The sequence below is a fragment of the Prionailurus bengalensis genome, chromosome B2, assembly GCF_016509475.1.
Source record: "Prionailurus bengalensis isolate Pbe53 chromosome B2, Fcat_Pben_1.1_paternal_pri, whole genome shotgun sequence".
NCBI lineage: Eukaryota > Metazoa > Chordata > Mammalia > Carnivora > Felidae > Prionailurus > Prionailurus bengalensis.
Window position 1 is genome coordinate 13,775,789 of NC_057349.1, and position 26,933 is coordinate 13,802,721.

At 44.3% G+C, this 26,933-nt stretch overlaps 1 protein-coding gene across 2 annotated transcripts in view; it reads right to left on the reverse strand.

Moving 5' to 3' along the window:
* The window catches only part of JARID2 (jumonji and AT-rich interaction domain containing 2), a 274,220-nt gene that overhangs the window by 166,099 nt on the left and 81,188 nt on the right, over positions 1 to 26,933 (reverse strand). The window lies entirely within an intron of this gene.

The window sequence follows — 26,933 nt, forward strand, 5'->3', positions numbered from 1 at the left end:
TGGGAGTTCTGAGGGGGGAGAACTCAATTCCCTGCACCTTTTTCAGCTTCTGGTGGCTGCTGTATTCTGTGGCTTGCGGGCCCCTTCCCCCTTCTTCAGAAAGCACCACCCCTACCCCCAGCAAGCTCCTTCACATCCCTCCCTCTGAGGCTCCTACCCCTGCTTTTATGAGGATCCATCCCTCTGGTGACACTGGGTCCACCTGGATAACCCAGGACACCATCCCCATCTGAAGATCCTTAACGTAATCACATTGGCAAAGTACCTTTTACCGAGTAAGGGAACAGGTTCCGAGGATTAGGAGTTGAATAGATCAGAGGCCTTCAGGCAGCCTGCCAGAAAGTACATGTTGGAATCTTCACACCTGAATAACGGAGCGATTGTGCCAGACAAAATACGCTTCACTGCGGAAAACTGCCACACGTACACTGAGGTGTGTCGAGGGGGAGCAGAATGGGACTTTAAGCTGTCTATGAGGACGTTTCAGGAACATGAGTGGCAGAATTTCTGCCCATTTGTTTTTCTTTTTAGTGGAGATAGACAATCAGTTCCTAATAAAGTAAGAACACCTGAATAGGCCAACAATAAAGGGTGGAACTCTTAGGCTCATCTACAACTACCATTTCTCAAAGCTTTCACTCTGTGTTTCCCTAGAAACAGCAAAGTAATTGAGTGTTTCTATTGAAAAGGCTTCTTTTTTTTCCTGCATTGAAATCATGGCGAGTAGGGGAGTAGTGAACTGGTTGAAGGGTTTTACTATTGTTCCGACTTCTCAATAAAGAGGAACATGGAGCGGACGCCTGGGTGGCTCAGGCAGTTACGCATCTTGAGCGTTTCGGCGCAGGTCATGATCTGAGGGTTCATGAGATCAAGCCCCGCTTCCGGCTCCGTGCTGACAGTGAGGAGCCTGCTTGGATTCTCCCTCTCTCTGCCCCTCCCCTGCTAGCTCTCTCTCAAAAATAAACATTAAAAAAAAAAAAAAAAAAAAAGAGGAACACGGAGTGCACACCAGGAAGTGGAACACCTAATGTGACAGGGTCTTCCCTTCTTCGTCTGCAACTGATTGTTAGAATTTTGTTAATTTACCTGTATCAAATGCCATTACATTTGGGGATAAGAATTTTCTATTTTTTTTTATTTTACTATTCAAAATGAGCCCTTCCTGGGTCGTGATTTTTTTTATCTTTTCATAAACAGAGACACCTCCAAACTACTCTTTTCAAAACTAGCACGGAAGTCGAAATTTAAATAAAGAGGTCACAAATGTGTTGAAAATTTCTCAGATACGAGGATATGAATTACTCAAGATCTCGACTCTAAGAGACATAAATGGATAGTAAACACATGAAAATATGCTTTGACAGCATTAGTCAGGTGGGAACTGCAGCTCAAAACCACAATGAGATACCATTCCGTCCCCAGGAGGATGGCTATCATCAAACAGACAATAATAAGTGTTGACAAGAACGTGGAGGAGTTGGCTTCCTCATACATCTTGACAGTAATGAACCCTGGGGCAGTGGTTCTGAAAAACGGTCTGGCTCGTGCCTCAAAAGGTTCACGAGAGTCATACCGTATGACCTGGCAATTCCACTCCCAGGTGCGCACCCAGGACAAGCGAACGCACCGTCCGCGCAACAACTTGCAACCGTTCACAGCAGCTTTATTCACGATGACCAACTCGTAAGGAGTGGCCACCAACTGAAGAATGGATAAAATGTGGCACGGATCCCGGAATGGAAGTATTGGCTGGACGATAAAAAGGAAGAAGTACTGATCTAGCTCGATAAAGCTGGCCTCTGCAATTAACCCCGGCTGGGCTGCACTACTCGTAACTCGTAAAAACACACTCCACTTTGCACATTCAGCGAGTGTTTCCTCCACAGTGAATCTAGACTCCTAAGCACGTGTGAAAAGGAAAACGCTGGAGCTGCGTGATGCCTTTAAATGCAACGTCTGTTCCCTACACGACAGGACTGCCATGCAAACTACTTAACAGACATCCAGACTTCGTGTTCACAGTAGGTGAAGGGAGGGAAAGGAGCTAACTAGTAAGGATGGGGAGGGAAGGAGACCAAAGATACAGCAGCTTCCCCCGCATTGGCCCCCGCCCACACCGTTTCGCCCATTCGAGAAAACGCAGAGAGGCAGGTGCGTGGCTCCTCGGGGGCTGCTTCTTCGGGAGTCTACGTCGCAGCCAAGGAAAAAAACTGCTCGCCTACAGGCATGGCGCATGTGTTACTAGGAAACAACGCACGGATGGGGGCCAGTGTGACATGAATGTAGGGGGAGAGAGGAGGATCTAAAGAGAGCTTCTTGTCAACGAGTCAAAGGGCTGTACTTGTTAAAACCTACAGCCTCCCAGGAATCCCAGCGAAGCATGATTGCTCAGATGCACGGCGGCCTTTAATGGGTTCTGTTATAAAGAATTACATGTCAATAAATTAATTTGAGTGTAAGACACAGACAGGATTTCAGGGAGGAGGGGGGCCGGGGGGACGAGCTAGCGGTGAGGACAAGGATTGGAGGGAAGGAAGACGCCCGGCCTGGCCTCTGAGGAGCCAGTGGACGGAGCTCCACTGCTGCATCGGAGAGAAGTGGGGGCAAACCACTCATGGGGGGGGGGGGGGGGGGGATAAAAAAGATAAGAAGAAAGATAAAAAAAGAAAAATCAACACAGACTTCAAACACCTCGTGCGTGACCTGGGACTCGGTGCAGAAATGCTCCCGGAGACGAGCGCAGATAAAGGAGTCTAGGCTCCTTCTGACCAACTCTCCAGCCAAGCCCCAAACTAGCCTGGACAGAGGAGTCTCCTGAGATGTGATCAGCAGAGGGAAGCAGGGAGCGGGGGTCCTGGAAGAAGCACCAGGGAAAGTGACTCAGGCCGCCTCTCTCTCCCTGCCAAAACGAAGCAGCTGCCGATGCCAACACGTCCCATTTAGAACGCTGCACAAAAGCATGTGCACGGAGGGACCACACAGCGACTTTTCAGAAGCCTAGAATAACTTCCAAGTTTAACCCGTGAAGTAGTCACTTCTTTTAAAAAAAAAAAAAAAACAAAACAAAAAACAAAAAAATCTGCCAATATAAAAGGCACCCAGAGAAACAGGTGCTTTTCAGAGGCCACAGGACACCAGGCTCATGGGACACAAAAGCGCCTCCTTGAATTGCCAGGACACTGGGCGTATGCACCGACATTTACATAGGATGGCAGTGTGACTGAGAAAGCCTCAATAGCGGTCAGAAAGGCTTGCTGGGTGGAACCTTCCTCGGAAGAGAAGGTATGAAAACCCAGACCTCCTGCTCCATCATCACAGTGTCTCTTCGGGACACTAGATGCTAGAAGAAACGTTTCCTCTGGCTGTTGAGCACAACCACCCCCACCTGGTGGCTAGCCATGGGTGCAAAACCGGGGCTCTGCCCAAACTCTGCAGGCCTCTCCTCGAGTTACCTCATATTCGCTTTTTCAAGTATCGACCGAAGTGTCTCTCTTCACCTCAGAAACGTTCTCCTCAAACCGTGAGAACATGCTGTGCGCCCATTTGAGCAAAATGCTCACTCACAGATCCTCAGAAATGGTTGGCTCCCCCACTGGACGTGAGCTAAGTGTTCGCATTTAACAACATCCACTTCCTTCACCCACAAGGTGCCTTCAAGTAATGGCGTCAACAAATACGAAATTCAGCGTTGCGTTTATACCTGACACCGCACACACACTGTTGTCAATCAACTGTGACCCGATCCCTCAGTGGTGCAAGACACCGGCTTCGTGTGCTTCCCATGTTCTTTCTTTCGGTTCAAATTCTCCTGCCTTTGGGTGCCCCGGAAAAGTCAGTCCTAGTGGACCTAAGGGAACTTCATCTATTTGGGGGCCACCGTTCTTTTTCGAGGTCCTCTAAAACACTTGGTGGTGCTCTGGCATGAAAACGTGAAATTCTGGCCACAACAAATATTCGTTTCGCTAATATGAAATTTGCAGCCTGCTGCTTTCACCTCTGTTGCCTTTTGTTTGCTCAGAATAACTTTACAAGATGATCTGGCACTGGAACGAAGTCTTTCTGAATCTTGTTTAAATCGGGGTTAACTGCACTACGGGAAGACCCGAGAATGCCTAGAACTCGACGCAAGGAATGGCAATATGAATTCACCGTGACCAAATTCTCTCTGCCTCGGGCTCCGGAAAGCACGTCACGGTTACCACCCGGGTTATTTCTTTTAGGCTGTTTAAAAATATGAAAACCAAGAACATCTGAAAAATCAACAAAATATGACAATTACTGAGCACCACTGGTCGGGAGCATTAACGTTTCCCCCGTCGGCTATACGGTCTCCATGTCATTAATCAAGGGACGTCTGTTAGGCAAACACGTAACTGGATAACACGTTTTAGTAAACGTCTCCAGATAGAAATATTGAGAGACAGAGTGAGCCACACCAGAAGTCTGGTGGTCTGCCTTCATTGTGAAAACAGCAAAATGCAGGGTGGTCACTTCCGGTGCCTGGTCAAGAACAATCATCTATAATGGCCTCTCCGGCCCATTCGGCATCTACTCGTGCCTACATTTTGCTCCATATTCCCCAAAATTCTGGTCCCGAGTCGGATCAGCTGCTGTGTATCCACAGACTGGGACAAGTCCAGCAGTCTTACCCAACATGTAGCCCTCAGATACAGACGGGCCCAGTAACCATCTCCAAACCAATCTCGAACTTTCATCGTGTCACGGATGAGTGAAGATCACTAAAATTAAGAGTGATCAGATGCGACATCAGTGACAAATGATCAAGAGTCATCGAAAACACAGTTAAAATGATGCTTGCCTTGTCTCTGAAACACAACAGGCAAGGGTTTTTGACTAGAAAAGATGGCCGGCCGTATGTGTTAAGATAAAGGACAGAGTAAGAAATCGCTGTTTGGGGGCACCTGGGTGGCTCAGGCGGTTAAGCGTCCGACGTCGGCTCAGGGCATGATCTCACAGTTCTTGAGTTCGAACCCCACTTTGGGCTCTGTGCTGTCATCGCGGAACCTGCTTTGGATCCTCTGTCCCCTTCGCTCTCTGCCCCTCCCCCGCTCACTCTATCTCTCTCTCAGAATAAATAAATAAACATTTAAAAAGAAAACTTAAAAAAAAAAAAAAAAAAAAAAAAAAAAAACAAGAAATTGCTGTTTGGGACCCACTGTATCTCCCGGGACTTTCCCTCACGATCACGGACAGAAACAAAACTGCAGCCTGGGGAAGGGAATGAGGGGCTTGGGGTCTCCCTCTCATTTAGACCTCCCTCCGTGGTGTCCCTTCCTTTTGGTTTCAGTGCTTCCTCAGGGAGCAACTCGTGTCTGGCAAGCCAAAACCCACCAGAGGATCTTTTGCCAAAAGCGCAATTAGCAAGCTGCCAGTTCCAAAACCCAATCCCACTTCTAAAACCGTGCTCTTTAATTTGTGCTCTACCTCCAGACTGAGCAACCCTGGAAATAGAAATGGGAATTTTCCAACCTGGAAACAGCTCTCACGGAAACCTTCTCTCTAGCCATTCTCTTTGGAATAACCCGGTTGGGCCTGCTTCACTCACATGCACCCAATTAGGGCACGTAATGTGGTTGTGGGCAGTGGATGTAGACTCTAAAAATTTACCCGCCCACAAAATTCCATTCTCAGATGGAACATTTGGGTTCAGCATCTCCCATCACCAAAAGGAAGCCGCCATCTTGGATTAGAGAACAAAAGCTGAGACAGCAATTAGGTCCTTCAGAAGGTACTAGTATAAATCTACCACATTGCCTATAGATGAGCTACAACCCCACGGATAGGGTCTTTCTCTTTCTTTCTTTCTTTTCTTTTTTTTTTTTTTAAGTAGTAAGTCAAAAGGGGAGTTCACATTATGATACGGACTGAGGCATCCCACTGGAAATGTTTCCCATCCCTCATGCGCACACTGTTAACTCAGAAAAAACCTTTTCCACTGTGGCCTAGAGTTCCTTTCATGCATGGCCTTCATTAATGAGTCTTCGACTTCCACCCTGTGCGCCTGAGATGGTCTACACCATGTCCTGCTTCTTCCCTTAAATAAATAAATTTTATCCACTTAATTGGCTTGCCCACCACCCCCCCTCGACTACCCACCCAAAGAGGCAGTAAATAAGGAAATGCTGAAAACCTCAGCAGCAAAGCATATTCTGAGTTCTTCCCGCGCTGACCCTCCCGGCACAGCTGCTTCTCATCTAGATGTATGTTGTTCCTGTCTGCAAAGGCTTGCCTTCTACCCTCTAATGGTTTCAATGAAGAATAAAGGTTAACTTTGACTTTGACATTTTTATACTTGAGAAGAAAGCAAGAGCAGTTCACGCTGCCCTTTCAAGTAGAACTAAAAGGAAAAAGAAAATGAACTAGTTAACATCTGGAACAAAATATTAAATCAAATTAAAACGTTAAGCCATTTCTGTGAGCTTGTGAAAAGCTGGAGGCAGTCACTGGAAGTTTCCAAAATACATTTCGGAAAACACTACGATAGCCCCCTTTCCCCCTAATAATCTGCTAAATGAAGATTCAGAGAAAACAGCATACTTAAGAGAAATAATGAAATCTCCTTGTCCCGTAAAGTGGATTTCAGGCTACCGCCACCAACATAGGGTAAATTTTGAAGCCCCAAACAGAATTCTAATTTTTACCAAATCCATGTAATTGGTGACAAACATCTCATTCTTTGTCCCTTTTTCGTCCACATCTTCAAACAGAAAACAGTACACAATGCCTGGGGATCCAAAACACACATAATGGGAACTGAACCACTTCTCATAAATGCTCACCAGCCTCATGAGGTGACTGGGGAGGACAAAATTGGATTCTGAAGGCACAAAAGGTGAAAATACTTAGAAGAACGCTTGCTTGCTTAAAATAAAACAACCATGGGACACCTGAGTGGCTTAGACGATTGAGCACCCAACTCTTGATTTCAGCTTAGGTCATCATCCCAGCATCGTGGGATTGAGTCCTGCATCAGGCTCCATAGTGAGTGAAGAGCTGCTTAAGATTCATTCATTCATTCATTCATTCTCTCTCTCTCTCTCTCTCTCTCTCTCTCTCTCTCTCTCTCTCTCAAATAAAACTTTAAAATAAAATAAAGCAACCATGTTATTTCTTTTGTGAGTGACCACACACTCTTCTCCCTCTCTCCACACACCCCTCCCCATTTTCATTAAACCTGGCATTAGAGCCACATATTCCCTTTCTTCTCCAAAAAGATTGAGGCTAACTTCTTTCCCCTACATTCTTTCCCCATATCCTCGTTCTACACATCATTCATAGCAAAATTCTCAGCCCCAAATCCTTAAAAGTAGTAGCTACTGAATGTTTAGCTTCGCAGCATGTATGGGGTCTCGCGTACTCAGATTACTTAATCACCTAACGGCTTAGGTTAGTGAGAGTCAAAGTGCTTTAGGAAATCACTCTGCCTGGCTTTCTCCTGCTACAAAATAGTTCAATTCGATAACTTTGACCACGGTATTCAAAACCGATTTGGAATTATAAACAACCAAATGCTAAAATAAATGAATAAATAAATAAACAACCAAATGCTTACACCCCCTGGGCACACTGAGGACAAATGAAACTAACTAAGCAGTGCACGTTTCTTTAAATGGCGGCTCCCCAGGTCCTCTTCCCAGAGAAAGGACAAGAAATTCTTTGCTTTGTTATATACACAGGTGCATCGACTAAAGGCAGAAAAGCAGGAAGGAAGACGGAAAAAGGCCCCACCAAAGCTGACTAATCTGCCCTACAAACCAGAGAACCATCAGCACGTTAATTGAATCCAGAATCTGGGAAAGCCAAGAAAATTTAAAAGGGGTGCAAACGTTTATAACAAGAGGAGGAGACTCGTGGATTTAATTACTTCCACTATACATGACAATTAAGAATAAATGGTGGAAAACCACAAGACAGCAGACAGTGAAGAAAAAAGTTAAATGTTGATTGCCATTCGTGTTAACGACAGGGGTTTCTAGCACCTGCTATAAGCTACTGTGTAATAAAAAAAATGAATTACTCTTCCTAGTGAATAAATGAATATATTAACGTTAAGCCCGGTTCTTGAGAAAGCACATTTAAACTCCTCTAAGCCACCAAAAGTCAGAGTCACCAAATAGAGGCTTCAAAACAGGATGGAAAGAGTCTGAACCTCTTCAAAGCTTTCAGCCTACATCTGACAAAAAAGCACAGAATGGAGTATTACCAGACAGGAAGTGTATTTAATAAAAAATTCATTCTTTCAAATACAAACAGCTGAACAACAACAACAAAGCCAATAAACATTTACTGAATACATCTTACATGTATCACTGCAGTGCATTCTCAGAACCACCCCAAGTAGGAAGGCTAACTTGACCCAGACTGCACAGTGTAATGAACAGCAAAGGAGAGGCTCAACCCCAGGCACCTTCCAAAGCAACTTCCCCAAGTGAGCTACAAGTTCAGCCTTTTGGTCTACCGGAGGCTCCGTGACCCAAAACAGAACAAAGCAAGCAAGGGGCGACATTAAACCAGAACCTCACCCATGCTACCCTAAGAAGATATAAGCAAGCAGAGTTCCTCTTCAGAAGATTTCCATCTAAAGGGAATAAAGTCAAAATTTGTATTTTAAGGGTGAGTAAATTTATAAAAGGCGATAAAATTTATATAAATCACAGATGGGTTTTATTTCATTCCCAACAGCATAATAAATTGTCAGCTATATTTAATTACAAATTCCATGTTGGTTGAATCATACTCCCCCGCCTGCATCCCCAGAACTGAAACTATGTTGCCATACACTAAACTCCTATCAAAAGCTCTTTCTCAGGTGCCTGGAGAGCTTGGGTGACTCAGATGGTTAAGCATCTAAATCTTGATTTCAGCTCAGGTCATGATCTCAAGGTTCAAGGGTTCGGGCCCAGCATCAGGCTCTATGCTGATGGTGCGGAGCCTGCTTGGGATGTTCTCTCTCTCTCTCTCTCTCTCTCTCTCTCTCTCTCTCTCTCTCTCTCCCCCCACCCCCCTCTCCCTGCCCCTTTGCCAGTTGTGCTTTATATTGCTCTCTCAAAACTAAATAAGTAAACTTAAAGGGGGGAAAAAGCTCCTTCTCAATTACGCAGGTAAAAGACAGGAAGATGACGACTAGACTAAGACAAATTGATTTGGAAGACAAACCAGTCTACAATGGTTCCCAAATTGGGGTGTGGCTCCAAACCACAGACCTCCACTCCAGTTATTCCAAACCACAGTAGCTGGAGGAAAAGGCTCACTCACGGGAGGTGAATCTTTATAGTTCTACAAAAGGATTCAGAGGCACATCCCTGGGGAAGAATACTAAACCACACCACACTACTCAATCTGCCCTAGCCCCTCTTGAAAAAGCTTTGAAAGAAACCTGCCTGCAGGTTTCAAGGACAACCAGTGTGTAAGTCTCTACTCTAAAGCTTAGAAACACAAGAACCTATACTAAAACCTTCAAACACCAGTGGACTATGACCCCAGAGCCTGGAAGATGGCTCAACAACAACAACAACAACAAATTACAAACGTGGCTATACAGAGGGAATCACATGTGGCACACATCTGACGATTTTACAACAGCAAATTTACTTTTCTCATTAAATTAGGCTTTGGCAAGAAAAACAAAAATGTATCCTCAACCCTCCACATTAAAAAAAATGGTAATCCAAACTAGCAAATAATCCAGGCCCTCAAAAATGTCTGGTGTTGTCAGTAGTGGTTTTTCACGCTTATTAGTAAAATTGTGTATATATAGATGTCCTGAGCATGACAACAGTTAGGGAATTAAAACTATTTTAAGGGGCGCCTGGGTGGCGCAGTCGGTTAAGCGTCCGACTTCAGCCAGGTCACGATCTCGCGGTCCGGGAGTTCGAGCCCCGCCTCGGGCTCTGTGCTGACGGCTCAGAGCCTGGAGCCTGTTTCCGATTCTGTGTCTTCCTCTCTCTCTGCCCCTCCCCCGTTCATGCTCTGCTCTCTCTGTCCCAAAAATAAATAAAAAACGTTGAAAAAAAAATTTTTTTAAATAAAACCATTTTAGCTCATGAAGAGGTGACTGTTACAGAAAACCTGACACCAGGGAAAGGCAGGTAAGCTGGGAGAAAACATTTTCTGCAGAGTAGGTATGAAAGTAATATAAAAGGCTAGGTCCTTTTATATTACTACTAGGTGAGTAATCCTACTAGGTGAGGTATTTATCATCCTACTAGGTGAGGTCGGATGTTATCAAAATAACTCCACCACCGACTGATCTATCGATCCTCATGGAAAGAAACAGATACTCCCTTCACCTTCTTTCCAAAGTGGCTTTCGGGCTGCCCATTTCTTTACAGTCAACTAGGAAAGTGAATTTCAGCCACCATCGGAAGCTGTAAAATCCCCCACCTGCCCGCCAAGTGTGACAGAATATCACAGACATCCCCGGAAACTCTGAGAAACGTTACATTCGACTCTACAATACACATGCACCAACCTAACTTTATAAGCCAAGATTAAATTAAACTGAAGTTCCAGGACGAGGGCTAAAGAGTGAGGTGTCCCACAGGCGCAGAAACAACCAATGGCTAGTCTGTCCTCGCGCGCTCTCTCCCTGGAGGTCTGAAAGCCCGCACTAGCTCTGATGCCCAGATCAGCAAGGTCAGCAGCAAGCAGCTTAATACTCTGAAGCTATTTAAAAGGTCCTCCCAGGTAAATCTAAAAGCAGCATCCATCAGAATGAATGACTATAAATGAGACATGCACACCAAAACCATTCTCCAATCATTAATTGCTTTGTTTTTTGAATTTAACAATCCACCGCCTGCTCTTCCTTGTCTAGTAGGCTTAGTCTTCTGCTTACTATAACAAGATCAACGTGCATTAGTCTAAACAATCTGATCTTAACCAGACCCTGCTTCTGTCAAAGATAACTGAAGGGCAACATTAACTCACAGAACATCTGCTAACTGTTGGAGGGCACAGAGACAGAATGTTCCACAGACAGTGATGGAACCATACTTAGCACAGGCCCCTTTGATGTACAATAGCCTAATTCTATACCAGGAGGTGATTGGACTCCCGGTACACATCCAATTCTTTAATGTAACCTCAACCCAGCTTTGGGGGAGTCTTTAAATATGATATTCACCATCTTTGAATTCCACCAGCAAGAATAATGCCACCAAAATTATAAGACTGATTTGGTTGCATTTGAGAACTTAATGACACCCTTCCTTTGAAGTGGAAAAATCCCAGAGATCACAAAAACAAATTACGGAAAGCATTCGTAACAGCATTTTTTTTTTATTAAATCCTAAACTAGAACTGCGTAAGTAAAGCAGCTTTTCACACATCAATCCTCCTTATCTGACCTGCCTAGGAGTCCATGAGCCCATCTTCAAATGTGAACATCAATAAACTGTAAAATCAAAGCATCTAAATAATGACTGAATAATTTAGTACTAGTACTAAATGCCTATGTAACAAATAGGATACAAATTAAATATCGGGGCGGAGAAAGGTCACCATACATAGTAATGTTCTTTTTGAAGTAGGAGCAGTTATTTGAATCATCCTTAGAAAAACACTTTGGCAATAAAAACCATCTCCTAACTTTTTCTATAAATTTAAGAACCTAGGAAACTTCACAGGACGACTCCATGACTTACGTAAAGACGTAAGACTTACCAAGACTTCAAGGGAAAAAAAAACAGCGTATATTTATTTGGACCAAGTCATTCTCTCCTTTTTTTGTCCTTAAGGTGATAATTATGAAAACGCATGTGGAGCCTGTGGCTCAGTCAGTTGAGCACCTGACTCTGGCTCATGTCATGATCTCACAGTTCATGAGTTCGAGGCCCAAGTCCAGCTCAGAGCCTGAAACCTGCTTCAGATTCTGTGTCTCCTCTCTCTGCCCTTCCCCTGCTTGGGCACACACGTGCTCTCTCGCGCTCTATCTCTCTCTCTCTCAAAAATGAACATTAAAAAAAATTTTAGAAGATGCATTAAACTTTGAGGATATTCCGTACTTTATCAGAGAGCCAGGTGTTAATGAATTCTAGCAGGCAGCGAGGCACAGTGGATGGGCGGCTAGCTGAAAATCTGGAGATCAGACCACCCTCAGAGTGGTCTGCTTTGCCCCCAGATTCCCACACCCATTACCTGTCCTCTGAGGCTGTTCCAGAGATTAAATAGGCCCAAACAAAGGGAGTGGAAGGCCACACTGCACAGAGCCCGGGGGAGGGAGCTTGTGTTAATTCAAGTCAGCTGCACTGTGAAACACTATACAACTGGTTACAAAGAAAAGAGACAAAAAAAAAAAAAAATCATATGTGTGTGTGTATATATATACACACACACACACACACACACACACACACACACACACACACACACACATATATACACACACACACACATATATATACATCTCAAGACAAGACTTGAACTAAGAGGAGCAACATGTCCAACATGCTTTGGGGATTGTTTCTCTTTGATTTCTTCACACTTCGGCCTATTAGAGGAGAATAAGAGAAAAACCGATCAACACAAAATGTCAATAATCCTCAGAGTGGCACAAATGTCGGGCTTTTTTTTCTTCTTTTAAACACTGAGTTCCTAAATGGTCTATGATGAAAACAAATTACTCATGTACTATAAAAGGCTACTTTAAATAAACCGTACACAAAAGAGAGTATCAAACTGTACCAAATTCTATTCTTCCGCTCTCTGTAGTTCCTAACTTTGAGCCATTCTCAGTCCTGCCCACCCTCTTGATAGCATTTAATTACATGCTTTCGTTCGCTGAGCATCCATCAGTGAAGGTACTTGGAGGAGACCGGGCACTGTTCCCAACCCAGCCTGTCATCAGCGTGATTTCTCCTCTCCTTTACCAAAGAATGACAACGAACCCAGCTATCAATGGCAAAATTAACTGGCATCCCTTCAGTGATTCCTGGAGTATATTCGCACTCAAAGAAGAAAAGTTTAAATATAAACTTCTGTGATGACAACACAGAAGGTGTGATCAGCGGGGCGTGGCAGGCCTTGTTTCCTGAGCACCTAATGTGGTGGCAGGCCCGCAGGGGACAGGCGGCCAGTCTGGCAGATGCCTCTGTGAGGTGTGAGGCGGGGGCCTGCCCCAGACTTGACCACTTCCCTTCTCTGTTGCAGAGAAACGGAAAGCCCGTGTGCTTAAGGAAGCCTTTCCACGCTATCTCAAAGAAAAAAAAAAAAATCCTAACTAACTACAGATAAGAATCATTTTTTAATTTTCCACTCAAAATGTGGATGAGGGGGAAAGAACCTGGGGAACAGAGAGAATAATCACTCACGTGAACAATAAGTATACACGAGGGTGCCTGGGTGGTCAGTTAAGCACCCGTCTCTTGATTTAGGCTCAGGTCACGCTCTTAGGGTTCACGAGATTGGGCCCTGCCTCTGGGTTCCGCGCTGACCGCCCAGAGCCTGCCTGTGATTCTCTCAATCCCCCTCTCTCTCTCTGCCCCTACGCCCCTCTCTCACCCTCTAGCTCTCTCTCTCTCAAAAATAAATAAACATTTAAAAAAAAAACAACACTAAGTATAATATACCAGAAAAGAAAATGGGCTGGAGAGAAGGTACTGGCTCTGCGTGAATATTTCACACTTTTCCATTAACAAGGAAACATCTTAAAATTGCACACAAGAAAAACCATCAAGAACTTTCACGTGACAGTGAAAATAACACTTTTTCTAACATGACAAGGGCAGGAAGGATAGCGTAGGTATAGAAGAAAATATTTCCTTTTGAAAGCAGTCTCTTTCTACTCTTTTTTTTTTTTTTTCCATTTTTTGGTTTTTAAGAGCTAAAGGTCATTGGGTTTATATGAAATAGGTGAAGGCTGCAAGCCTGCTCCTGTCTCAAGGTGGCCAGGACATTGACCAGGTTTGCATTATCGTGGAGAGACAAGATAGGTCCCAACACCGGCTGGGAAGCAAAATTCAGTTAATATCCCACAGGTGACCTCAGGAGGAGAGAGGTCACAAGATCATCTGAGATCTAAGAGTGTTATCTCAAACGAGCTCACCTTCACACCCCCCACGGAAGGGGAATCAAGATGCATTTCTGACCTGGAAGGGACTAGTAAGAAGGATTGGAATGAAGACCGTAACATCAACACCATAAACCTGCCTTCCCCATCAAGCCTGTAATTGTAATAAACATACAGAACACCACCAAGTCCCACGGGTGGAAGCCTGCCCGAGATAAATCAAATGTTTCCAACACGCCAATTCAATAGCTCTTCCAATATTCATCCACTAAAAAGACCATTCAAAGTAAGATGAGAAGTAGACTCTACAGCCTGGGGGTTGATGTACCAGCTCCAAGGAATCAGAACTAGCACCAGACTGTGTTCGTAACTACTCCCATGTCGTGGGTAAACTCCCGGTCCGACTGATGAAAAGCAAAGTGCTGAGGCTCCTGGGCGGCTCAGGTGGTTAAGCATTCAACTCTTGATTTCAGATCAGGTCATGATCTCACGCTTCGTGAGTTTGAGCCCCACATCCGGCTCTACGCTCCCAGCTCAGCTCAGAGCCTACTTGGGATTCTCTCAAAATAAAAAAATAAACATTTTTTTTAAAGCGAAATATTAATGGTACCATTCATGTTACCATTCGTTTGAGCCTAATTAAAATTAGGCTCAAACACCAGCCCTTGACATTTCCTGTTCTGTGACCTCACTGGGCATCAGCTTCCTCCTCCTCCAGAGAAGGGAAAACAAAGGAGATTCACACACCAAGAGGAAAGGGTACACCCAAGACACTTCGGAGGCATCAGAACACAACATCCGCATTCACAGAGATATCCCTATCACCTGGAATACACGGAAGAGGGGTCGAAAGTCACAAACTGGTAAGTGTGAACTATTGAACCACCACACTCCATACTGAAAGTAAGTTAACCTTTACCTGGCAAATGAAATCTGCTCAAAGTCTAGTGCTTATCCCCAATCCCGATGGGGTCCCGAGCCTGGACAGCATGTTCAAATACACAATCCTGGTTAGGTGTTAAAATGCGTTAACACTTAAATTTAAAATTCTTCATTTATAATTAAAACACACACACACACACACACACACACACACACACACCTATTACCCTGTATTTGAGCCAATGCTGAAACCGAACACTGAGGGGGGTGTGTTTCTAACAAACTCCAGAGAGCGGTTTTAGACATCTGGGAATTAGTACAACATTCTTTCCCCAAGCAAAATAGTTTCTTTACAAAAGCCTTAGTATCCACCACGGTACACAGGAATTTACAAATGTTGTTTGAAATGTATGCTTAAGATGCATACTACACTACGTGTTAGCAATCATTCATTTTTGAGGCTGACAAACATAGTTCATTCCGAAATCTGACAAGCCATCGTATTGAATCCTTGGATTCCTCTTTTTAACAATACGCTGAAATTTTAGAAATAGTGTCATAAAACATAAGAAGTTAGACTTGACATACTTTTCCTTCCCTCCCAGAGGCGATCTACCTCACTGCCCCACCCCATCATTTTTGTAGTTTCAGTGACAGAAGCCCCCCCCTCCCCTCCTTCCCCCAGGACCACGGTGTTCATCGGGGTGAGGAAGGAGCCATGCTTTGGATAGCCTCATCTACCAAGAGGAGAACGAGTGGATGCCTGGGTAGCTCAGTTGGGTTGAGCTTGATTTCAGCTCTGGTCATGACCCCAGGGTCATGGGATCAAGCCCTGCCATGGGCTCTGCACTGAGTGTGGAGGCGGCTTGAGATTCTCTCTTTCTCTCTCTGCTGTTCTCCCCCCACTAGTGTACTCTCTCTATATAAAATTAAAAATTAAAAATTAAAAAAGGAGGGGGACATAATGAGCCCGTTCTAACTGCCGGCAAAGAGGAACATGAGCAGTCATACAGGAATGGCTGAGGCTGGGAGGAAAGGCTGTGGCTAGAGAATCGGGGGCTCTTCTGCACATTCTAGAAAGGACAGTGGACAACTCAACATCTAGGAACAAGCAGACAAAGAGGAACAGCAACTAGAGAGTGGTCAGAAACAGGAAGAGAATAAAAGAAGGGAATAACGGTGTCCGGGATCCAAAGAAAGGGGAAAGAACTCCTAGGACTAGCCAAATGTTATTTACATACAGCTAGCGCCCTGCCCTCCGACATCTGGGTTCAAAGCAGACCTCTGCCCTAAAGAAGGTGACCCTGGCATCTCTAACGCTGGCATGCACAAAACGAGGGGTGTGGACAGAGTAATCCCCAGGGTCCCCTCCAGGTCTACAGGGCTAAGATGCACTGACTTTCAATTACCATTTATAAATTCAAGAAGAGAAGAAAGGCTGGTCAGTGTTTAACAGTCTGCATCAAGAAGAAATTAAATATACCCCACTGGCTTAATACCATTAATTTTTGAAAATTAAGCCAACGAAAATAAATTAATAGCAACATTCATGAGCCTGGGTGGTGTCATATGCTATTATATTCCAGTTCTTTAACTGGCAGTAGGGGTCCATTTTTAACAGGAACTAGAATGTTCCCAGTCCCACATTGGCCCATATTTCATTACTACTTTGTGAAGAGTTTCAAAAAAATCTTGTGTCTGAGATTATACACTATCTCAGATATTACAGTATTAAGAATCTAAGAAAGGGACATAGAGAACATGATTTAATGTCTTCTAGGTGCTCTCTACTAACTACAGCCAATACCTGCTTCACCCATCTGGTAGTCAAGGCTCCAAATGCAGAGTGAAGGAGGAAAAAAGGAACACTCTGCCCAATGAGTGCAACACTGCTGTAGCAGTAAAGTCAAGACCAGACCAGCGTGAAAATTCAGAGAGGGTCAGAGAATCAATGGCTGTGAAAATAAACAGCGAATGAATGAAAACCTCTATTCCCTTCATTGTATATAAAACGCCCTCACATTTAAAGTACGTGCCCATATAAAACGCACCTTCAATACAAACAGAATTATCAGGATGCATTCTCTGAATAACTCCAAAGTAACTCCAGTAGGGCTCACATTCCTCTTGGTGACCAGAGTCATCACCTCACAGGAACCCCCACGATTACAAGGTCAAATTTTGTTCCATTATGCAGCACACTGACAATGCCTCTTCGGAGACACGATCTGTTAATGTATGATTTATTGTAATTAAGCAACACAGTTTAATGTCATCAAGAGGCTTTAATTAGAGAAGGCTGCCGTGTCTTCACGCTGTCAGATCAATTGCTGTTTGCACATCCATACGGACTTACACATGCTCTGAGAACACTTCTGCGTATAGCAAGCCAGCCTTCCATTGGGGCTGTGGACTTTCACTGTAAAACGTTTCATTTTTTAAAGGTTTGCCCACAAAATGGGTTTTGTGTGTTCATCCATACCAATAACCACAGACTATTAAAAAAAAAAAAAAAAAAAAAAAAAAGACTCCTCTCTTCTCCAGAACACGGGGCATGGTAACTTTGGTACTTATTTGAACTATGTATTCCTGCCTCAATGGTATGTTTCCCTTGACCCAAGATTCCCTGATCATTCATATGTTACAGCACCAACTACAGATCTCACATAACTCAACCTCCATTTCCTTTCCCCACCTACACGTTCCTGAACAGATGTGGATGCTAAACCAGCTATAATCCTATCTGCCGATTCCAAAACTCATTCAGATGGATTTGAGAAAAAAGGAACATCCACTATACCCCTTATTTCTATGACAATATGGGATATGACATACCCCTTATTTCTATACGTTTTTGCAAATCATATATCATATGAAGGACCTGTATCCAGGCTATATAAAGAATGCTTACAGGTCAACAATAAAAAGGCAAACAACCCAATTTTAAAAATGGGTAAAGGAGGGCGCCTGGGTGGCTCCGTCGGTTAAGCGTCCGACTTCAGCTCAGGTCGTGATCTTGTGGTTCGTGGGTTCGAGCCCCGCATCGGACTCTGTGCTGACAGCTCGGAGCCTGTAGCCTGCTTTGGATTCTGTGTCTCCCTCTCTCTCTCTCCACCCCTCCCCCACTCGCATTCTGTCTCTCTCAAAAATAAATAAAAACATCAAAAAAATTTGATAGATAAATAAGATTGGGTAAAGGAGGGGGCGCCTGGGTGGCTCAGTGAGTTAAGGGTCCAACTTTGGCCCAGGTCATGATCTCATGGTTCCTGAGATAGAGCCCCATCTCGGGCTCTGCCTGGGGAGCCTGCTTGGAATTCTCTCCCCGCCCACCCTCGCCTCTGCTCTACTTGCGCTCCCTCTCTCTCGAATAAACTTTTTAAAAATTGGGCAAAGGATGTGAATAGACATTTCTCCAATAGAGACATATAAAAGACATATGTAGTTACCATATGACCAATCAATCCCACCCCTAGGTATACAACCAAGAAAATTTAAAACCTATATCCACACAAAATCTTGCACACAGATGTTCATGGCAGCATTATCTGTAATAACCAACAAATGAAAACAAAAAGTGTTCATCAACTGATGAACAGATAAATAAAATGTGGTGTTATCTCTATAATGGAATACTATTGGCAATAAGAATGAATGAATTCCTGAAAATTGAGAGCAGTGATGGTTGCACAACACTATGAGTGAAGTCGGTGCCACTGAACTACATTCCTAAAATTGGTTAAAATGGGGAATTTTGTCATGTATACTTCATCACAACTTTTTGAAATGTGAAGGGGGAGTAAGGAATAAAATGCTGATTCATGGTACAACATGGATGAACCTCAAAAGCATTATAATAAGTGAAAGAAGCCAGACACAAAGACCACGTAGTTTATGATTCCATTTATATGAAATGTCCAGAAGAGGCAAAAGCACACCAACAGAAAGGACGTTAGAGACTGCCAGGGCCTGGAGGGAGGGAAGAGGCAGTAACTGCTAATAGATACGGGGTTCTTTTGGGGCACCTGAGTGGCTCAGTGGGTTAAGTGCCCGACTTCAGCTCAGGTGGTTCGTGGGTTCGAACCCTGCATCGGGCTCTGTGCTGATAGCTCAGAGACTGGAGCCTGCTTCAGATTCTGTGTGTGTGTGTGTGTGTGTGTGTGTGTGTGTGTGTGTGTGTGTGTGTCTCTCTCTCTCTCTCTCTCTCTCTCTCTCTGCCCCTCCCCCGTTTGCACTCTGGCTCTCAAAAACAAATATTAAAAGAAAAATTTAAAAAAAAAAAAGATCTGGGTTCTTTTTTAGGAGTGATGTACTAAAATCACAGAGAACTCTCTGAATATGCTAAAAACCAAAGAATTATATACCCTTTAAGTGTAAATTTTATGGTATGTGGATTATATTTCAATAAAGCTATTTTTAAAGTTTTGAGAGAGAGGGGAGTGCGCACGCATGTGTGAGCAGGGAGGCGCAGAGAGAGACAGAGAGAATCTCAAGCAGACTCCCCACAGTCCACCATGAACATGAAATTATGACCTCAGCTGAGAACAAGGTTCAGATGCTTAACCAATTGAGCCACCCAGGTGCCCATCAGTGAAGCTATTTATAGGGGCACGTGGGTGGCTCAGTCAGCTGAGCATCTGACTTAGGCTCAGGGCATGATCTTGCAATTCATGGGTTCAAGCCCCACCCACATCATGGTCAGTGCAGAGCCTGCTTCGCGGATCCTTTGTCTCCCTCTCTCTTGGCCCCTCCCCCACTTGTGCTCTCTCAAAAATAAATAAAACATTAAAAAATGAATAAAACGTTTTAAAAAATAAAGCTATTTTTCAAAGACAGTGGAAAGAAGCTTAAGAAACAAACGTGTGTGTGTGTGTGTGTGTGTGTGTGTGTGTGTGTGTCTATGTGCATAAAAAAAGAATGTGTGTCTATTTCCCCAATTTGGATTTGTTTGCCTTTCAGGTCAAATCTACTCACAAAGAATTATTTGTGTCCCACACCTTTAAACAACCGAATCCCTGGCTACGACCTACAAGGCCTCACAGACTGGCAGAACAAGGTGGCCAACAATACTTGTGTAATGAGTACCCACCCAAACTACAAGCCAAATCCTTTTTCTAAACACCTTGGTCTCTTCTCCTGGCCCTGAAGTACAAGCTTTAGTTTCTCTAACAAATATTCCTCTAATTTTTTTTTTAATGTTTATTTATTTTGAGAGAGACAGAAAGAGAGAGAAAGAGAGAGAGAGAAAGCGAGAGAGCAACAAGCAGGGAGGGGCAGAGAGAAAGAGAATCCCAAGCAGGCTCCGCACTATCAGCCCTCACAAATGGCGAGATCATGACCTGAGCAGAGATCAAGAGTCAGATGTCCAACCGACTGAGCCACCCAGGCGCCCCTAACAAATAGTCCTTTAGAAGTATAGGCAAATTAAGGGCAATTGGAAGAGGGGTTTTAAATTTTGCCCCTTCTAGGGGCGCCTGGGTGGCTCAGTCGGTTGAGCGTCCGACTTCAGCTCAGGTCACCATCTCGTGGTCCGTGAGTTCGAGCCCCGCGTCAGGCTCTGGGCTGATGGCTCAGAGCCTGGAGCCTGCTTCCGATTCTGTGTCTCCCTCTGTCTCTGACCCTTCCCCATTCATGCTCTGTCTCTCTCTGTCTCAAAAATAAAAAACTTAAAAAAAAAATTTTTTTTTAATAAATAAATTTTGCCCCTTCTTTATAAGAAAACTGCTTCTACACAGTACTGCCTTAAAAGACCTACCGCTTTAATGAAACGAAAATAAAATATTTGGTTTTAACTCTGAGTCTTTTATGTGAACACAATGTATTTTAATTCACTCAAAATAGAAGTATGAGGCATGTCTGACCTCCAATTATTACTCAGATTTTAAAAATTAAATTCATGAGGCAAATTGCTAATCTGTTTTTCCGAAATAGCCATCTGACTCCCCCCTTGTAAAATATCAGCATATTATCGATGAAGTCATTTTTATGTGAATATTGCTCATCGTTCTTTGTAGGCATTTTTCCCCAGCCTGTTTTAATCCTCCCACCTTCCTCCTCTGACACGCTGATGTATGCCTAAGTGAGAGCTACTGGGTTTTAGTTTGGCAGTACTTTTTACCAGCCTTTCCAAATTTTTTGGTCATGACCCGGCTCTGGTTTCTATGCCAGAACATACATTTGTAATGGATTACCTTAGCAAGTATTCCCAAATCTCTGGGATATTTCATAAAGTCTCGCTCAGATGGGCAGCTTTAACTAAAAGTAGGGGTGGGGGGGCTTTTTCCGTTTTCCTTTCCCAAATATTAGCCTCCGCCTTTTCTTTTGTTTGGCGATTTGGGTGGACAATGGGGTCAGAACCACTGGGGATTTCAAAAGACAATGAATATGTAAGTTTCATTACCTATTGTAATGAGTATGTAAGCGTTCACCAAACTGCCTTAAGAAACAATTACTGAATCACACCCAAGAATATTTCACAGAACGTGAATAAAGTCATCTTCTAAAAACAACTGCCGGCTTTTAAGAGTTCAGTCATCCAAAGCAGGAAAGTGGAGAAATGAGGATTTAAAAAAAAAAAAAAAAAAAATTTTTTTTTTTTTTTTTAAAAGAAACCTTTTGATGTCACTTTCCTAGTATTAAACAATACCTCTTTGCCATGCTTGCATCTTTTGGCTGATTCACTAAAAATAATGACTGAACAGAGAAGTTTCTGACTACGCTCTTTCCATTATTCATGCTGTGGAGAGTGTTCAAAATGTAAGTGTTTTGAATACTTTATTTTACCAATTTTTGAAATACACATTGTCCCTTTCATAACACCATGTGCTAATCTAAAGCTGTCAACCTAAGCCATTTATAATCATATTTCTGTTGGAAGAAAAATGCACTTAATTAACATTATTGGAGATTAAAACAAAAAAAGAAAGAAAGAAGAAAAAAAAACCCACACACTGACACCACATTTCCTCTGGTAATTTTAAGTCGTGACCACTGTGTTGTATCAGGCGCTGGCCACACAAGTGGATCGACTTAACCATTCGGGTGCTGGCGCAGGATGTGGACTCCGCGGTATTAATGAGAACGCGCGCTTACAGCGTAACCTCACAGACCAAATAACCTCCTGGCCACACAAGTAGAAAATAATTAAAACAAGCATGATTCCAATTTAGCTTTGTAACCAGATGGTGAATGAAAAAAAAAGCAGACAAAGACTCATTTTGTGAATAACCTGGGGAGCAGCTCCTACAGTTTCTTTTAAAGTTACAGCCTGACTTGTGAAATAAAAGGGGGGGGGGTGTCGAGGGGGGAATACAAAGGTTCTCACCAGAATTCACTCCCGAAGTACACACATGTCATTTTCCCTAGGTCGTGACCAAAGAAATCACAACTCCCTCCTTACATGAATACCAAGTTTAATTACAGTAACCCCCCCCCCAAAAAATTCAGTGGAAATTAAGTGAAAGATGCTGTCACACACGTTATCTCACCGATCAGCACTGAGCTGTATATTACCAATCATACAAGGTAAGTTTTTCCAATCAGCAAGACTATGGAACAGCACAAACCTCCACCAACATTCTACAAAATATTTTTCCGGAAAAATAAAATGAAACAAACGACGTTTGCAACCTAGCGCGGGGGCTCATGTTCTTTACTGGTCTCCCCCGCAAGAAGGATAAAGGTGTTCCGCATGCGGGCAAAAGAAGAAGACATCTGAAGACAAAACCCAGTGACTTTGGTAAAACACTGCACAACAACTCGGGCAGGTCTGGAAATGGGAACACAAAATCCAAATGGCTGCCTGACCCTTACAGGATGGAGACAGTGTGAATGGTCTAGGCTGCATGGTAAAGATGAACACGCCTGCTCATGAATGGGAGGTGCTAACAAATCCGTGCACCTTCAAATGGGGGTAGGCCCAACACAAGAGGCCATCATGCTGTTCTGCGCACGCGTGTGCGTGCGCACGCAGGCGCGAGCGCACACACACACACATCCCTGGTGTACAGCAAGCCTGCCATGAGTAAGTAGGACCATAAGGGAGTCCATTTCAATCTATCCCCACAATCACACTCCACCATCTGTTAGAAACCAGGAGGCAATCACCTTGCCCTATGCTCCCTATCCGTGGACCCTTGGTGGCAGCGGACTTCTCCAGGCCCATCCCTCCCCAAATCCATCCCACTTACGCCCCTTCCTTTCCCCTCCCCTCCACTCCATTCTCCTGGAAGGACTAATCACAACCACAGAGCAGAAGCATCCCAGACCAGCATCCCAAGGGATAAGATAATGGTTTAGGAGGGAAGTGCAGGGCTAAGAGGATACCAAAATAATGCAAACAAACACATTAAAAGGACATTTTTTTCTGCCTTTAAAAATTAAATTCAAGCACCAATACGCAGATTGTTTCTCCGGGTTCCTGAATTTTTGCGGACCTAGTCGGCTTCCTACAGCCAATGGATTTCCAATGGGGGTACACACAGATACTCACTCTTCCGGCACAAGGGAAACAGGAGAACCTAGCAAAAAGTCTGTTTTAAGGGCATTACATTTGGAGGCCTACTGGCTATTTCTCTGGCTTTCACTACTAGCCTGTGCACCAGCTGTGTGACAAGAGGTGTGTCCCCAGCCCACCCTTCATGGCTAGGCCTCCAAAGCCATCGATCTAATGGACAACAGGCAACCATCCTACGGCAGCAACAGCCCACATCCCATAAAACACACGCTGAGGTGTTGTCAATGAAGTTACTACCAACTTGAAATGGGGGGAGGGGTTTCTGGACAGATCGAATCTCTTGGTTTGAGGTCCCAGGGGCACACATATTCTCATTATCACTGTATTTATATTCTGAAATCTGAGTAAGGAAGACTCCAGGCTTGGCTTTAGCACATAATAGTTAATATTAGACAACTTGGATGAACTTTTTTTTTTTTTACAGATTCTATTTTTCAGTAATCTCTATACCCAAGATGGGGTGTGAATTCATAACCCCGAGATCAAGGGCTGCAGGGGTGCCTGGGTGGCTCAGTTGGTTAAGTGTATTGACTCTTGGCCTCAGCTCAGGTCATGATCTCGCAGTTTCATGAGTTCAAGCCCTAAGTTGAGCTCTGTGCTGCCAGCGCAGAGGCTGCTTGGGATTCTCTCCCTCTCTCTGCCCTTCCCCTACTCACACTGTCTCTTTCTCTCTCAAAATAAATAAATAAACTTACTTAGGGGAAAAAAAAAAAAAGAAAAGAAAAGAAAAAAGGAGCCAAGCACCCCCGGACGAACATTTTTATGCTTTGAATCCCGATTTGTAAAAACCAGAGAGAGGAAGCATTCAATAAGGTTTAGCTATGGTCTAAGCACTATACATGTATAGTCATTTAATCCTTCCAGTGACAAACTAATAACAAGTTTTACCAGTATCCACAGTTCATGGCCATTTCTTCAAGGAACTTGTCCAGGAAGTACAGGTAGAAGAAGACAGCAGAGAAGGAGAAACAGGACCCACGAGCAGAGCTGAACTGGAAATGCCAAAGCCCATCTCACAGAGCCCCTGGTACATGGTAGGTGCTCAGTAAACAGCAGTTACGAGCCATGACCACTGAGGATTTCTGGGGGGTGCTACAGGCCTCCTGAAGTCCACGCAGGTGCCTCTGTGGGAGTGTTCTCGGCTTCCTGAGCAGGAGGTTGGTGTGCCCCAACCTTTCTGTCAGGACCTAAAAGGGCCCCACATCATGCTGCAAAGCCCTCCCTGGAGAGCTGCAGGCCGACCCGTACCTCACCTCCTGGTATTTGTCTCCGTGAACTCTCATTCAGAGCGATTCTTTCATTCAGCTGGCGTTATTGAACAGCCACCCGTGCCAGGCATGCGGTAAATATTCACCAGCAATCTGCTAACAAGATGGATCAAAGGGGGCCAAGGGCAGCAGGAGGGGAAAGCCATCTCTGAAAACAAAGTCACATCCTGTGTGACTAGCGCTGTGACAGAAATAGGAACAAGGTGAGAAGAGGGCCACACAGAGGCGGGAGGATGCATCCAACTGGGGAGGAAGAGGAAGGCTTCCCAAATGAAAGGACTTGAATCTTGAAGGCCCAGAGTGTACATGTAGAGAGGGTAGAGACCTCCTGGTGAGGCTCTGTTCATCTCCAGGCACATTAATCTGGTTTTTGTGAAAACTGCCCACGAACCAAATTTCTCCAGTCCAGTGGGGCCTGTCCACACAAGATCCTTCCTTTAGCTTCATGAGGGTTTGATCCTCTCCCTCCCTCCTAGTCTTAGGATTAGGGTTAGGGTTAGGGTTAGGGCTAGGGTTCTTTTCTGTCCCCAGCCAGGCTCCCAGACACCCCCCAAGACCCGCATCCAGAATGAAAAGGGCGGCAGCTGAGTTCAGCCTCCTACACATTTCCACCCACCTAAGACCCCACTGTCAGATCTCCCCCTCACATCTCCACTAAATGTGCATTTCTCTTTTTTTTTTTAGTTTATTTATTTTTATTTTTTTTATTTTTTTTTTTTAAAGATGTCAGAAAGGAGCATCCTTTTTTTTTAAATTTTTTTTTTCAACGTTTATTTATTTTTGGGACAGAGAGAGACAGAGCATGAATGGGGGAGGGGCAGAGAGAGAGGGAGACACAGAATCGGAAACAGGCTCCAGGCTCTGAGCCATCAGCCCAGAGCCCGAGGCGGGGCTCGAACTCGCCGACCGCGAGATCGTGACCTGGCTGAAGCCGGACGCTTAACCGACTGCGCCACCCAGGCGCCCCAGTTTATTTATTTTTAGAGAGAGAAAGAAAGAGAATCCCAAGCAAGTTCTGCACTGTCAGTGCAGAGCCTAACGTGGGTTTGAACCCATGAAACCATGACCTCATGACCTGAGCCAAAATCAAGAGTACGACACTAACAGACTGGGCCACCCAGGGTCCCTTACATGTGCATTTCTGAACCAAGTACAACTTCACATTCCCGCCCTCTCCATAGTGTCACATACCCAAGTACCGTGGCACTCGAAAAGAGTCAAGAACCTTGAAGAAGTTTCCAGATAGCAACTGAACATTACACATGCAGCAGCTCTGTGCCCCTGAAAAAGTGCAGATGAAGGGATTAAAGAAGAAAAAAAATGTGGAGGGCATGAAGTGGAGGCCAACCAGAAGGAAGAATGACATACGAAAAACCACGAAGGATGGCCTATCCTCAAAGCAAAACCCTATTCACAATCACCAGTGTTTCACATTCGCCCGAAATGCTGCTGGTAAGCTAACCCACACACCGGCACACCCAAAAGCTATGCCCCCTTGGGACAACCGACCCGCTTTCTTCAACAAATTGCGCACTGCAGGGGCAAGGGTAATGGTGGGGAGGGGGGGGGGGTTAGATTAGTAACAAACTCGTGTTTTCAATCAAACAATCTCAACGTACGCACCTCGTTTTAAACCAACCTTTAAAAACAAAATGAAAGGAACGCCTGGGTGGCCAGTTGAGTGTCTGACTTCGGTTCAGGTCATGAGCTCACGGTTCGTGAGTTCAAGCTCTATGTGGGGCTCACTGCTCTCAGTGTGGAGTCCCCTTCAAATCCTCTGTCTCTACCCCCCCCCCCACGCCTGCCTCTGGCCCTCCCCAACTTGTGCTCTCTCTCTCAAAACTAAATAAAACATTTACAAAGTAATCAAATGAAAACAAAATGAGAGACAGTAAAGAACATTTGAACACTGATTGGTTGAGATTAAAACACTTCCGTTACCAGTATCACGGGTATGTTTTCTTCAAAGAGAATCCTCATCTTTTAAAGATTAATCATGAAATGTTTGCAAAAGTAGATGAGACGATGTTTGAGATCTGCTTTCCGACAATCCCACTGGAAGCTCAACTGTAACAAGTGACCATGTGCTGAGTATATGGCTGGTGCTAGGAGAGGTGTGTGTGGTAGCATTTTACACTATTTTCACTACTTTTGCAGATATTTGCAATTTCCTAGAATAACAATTTTTTAAAGGGGAGAAGGTGTTTACACCTCCAGTGACGAAGGTTTTATTTAAGCCCCA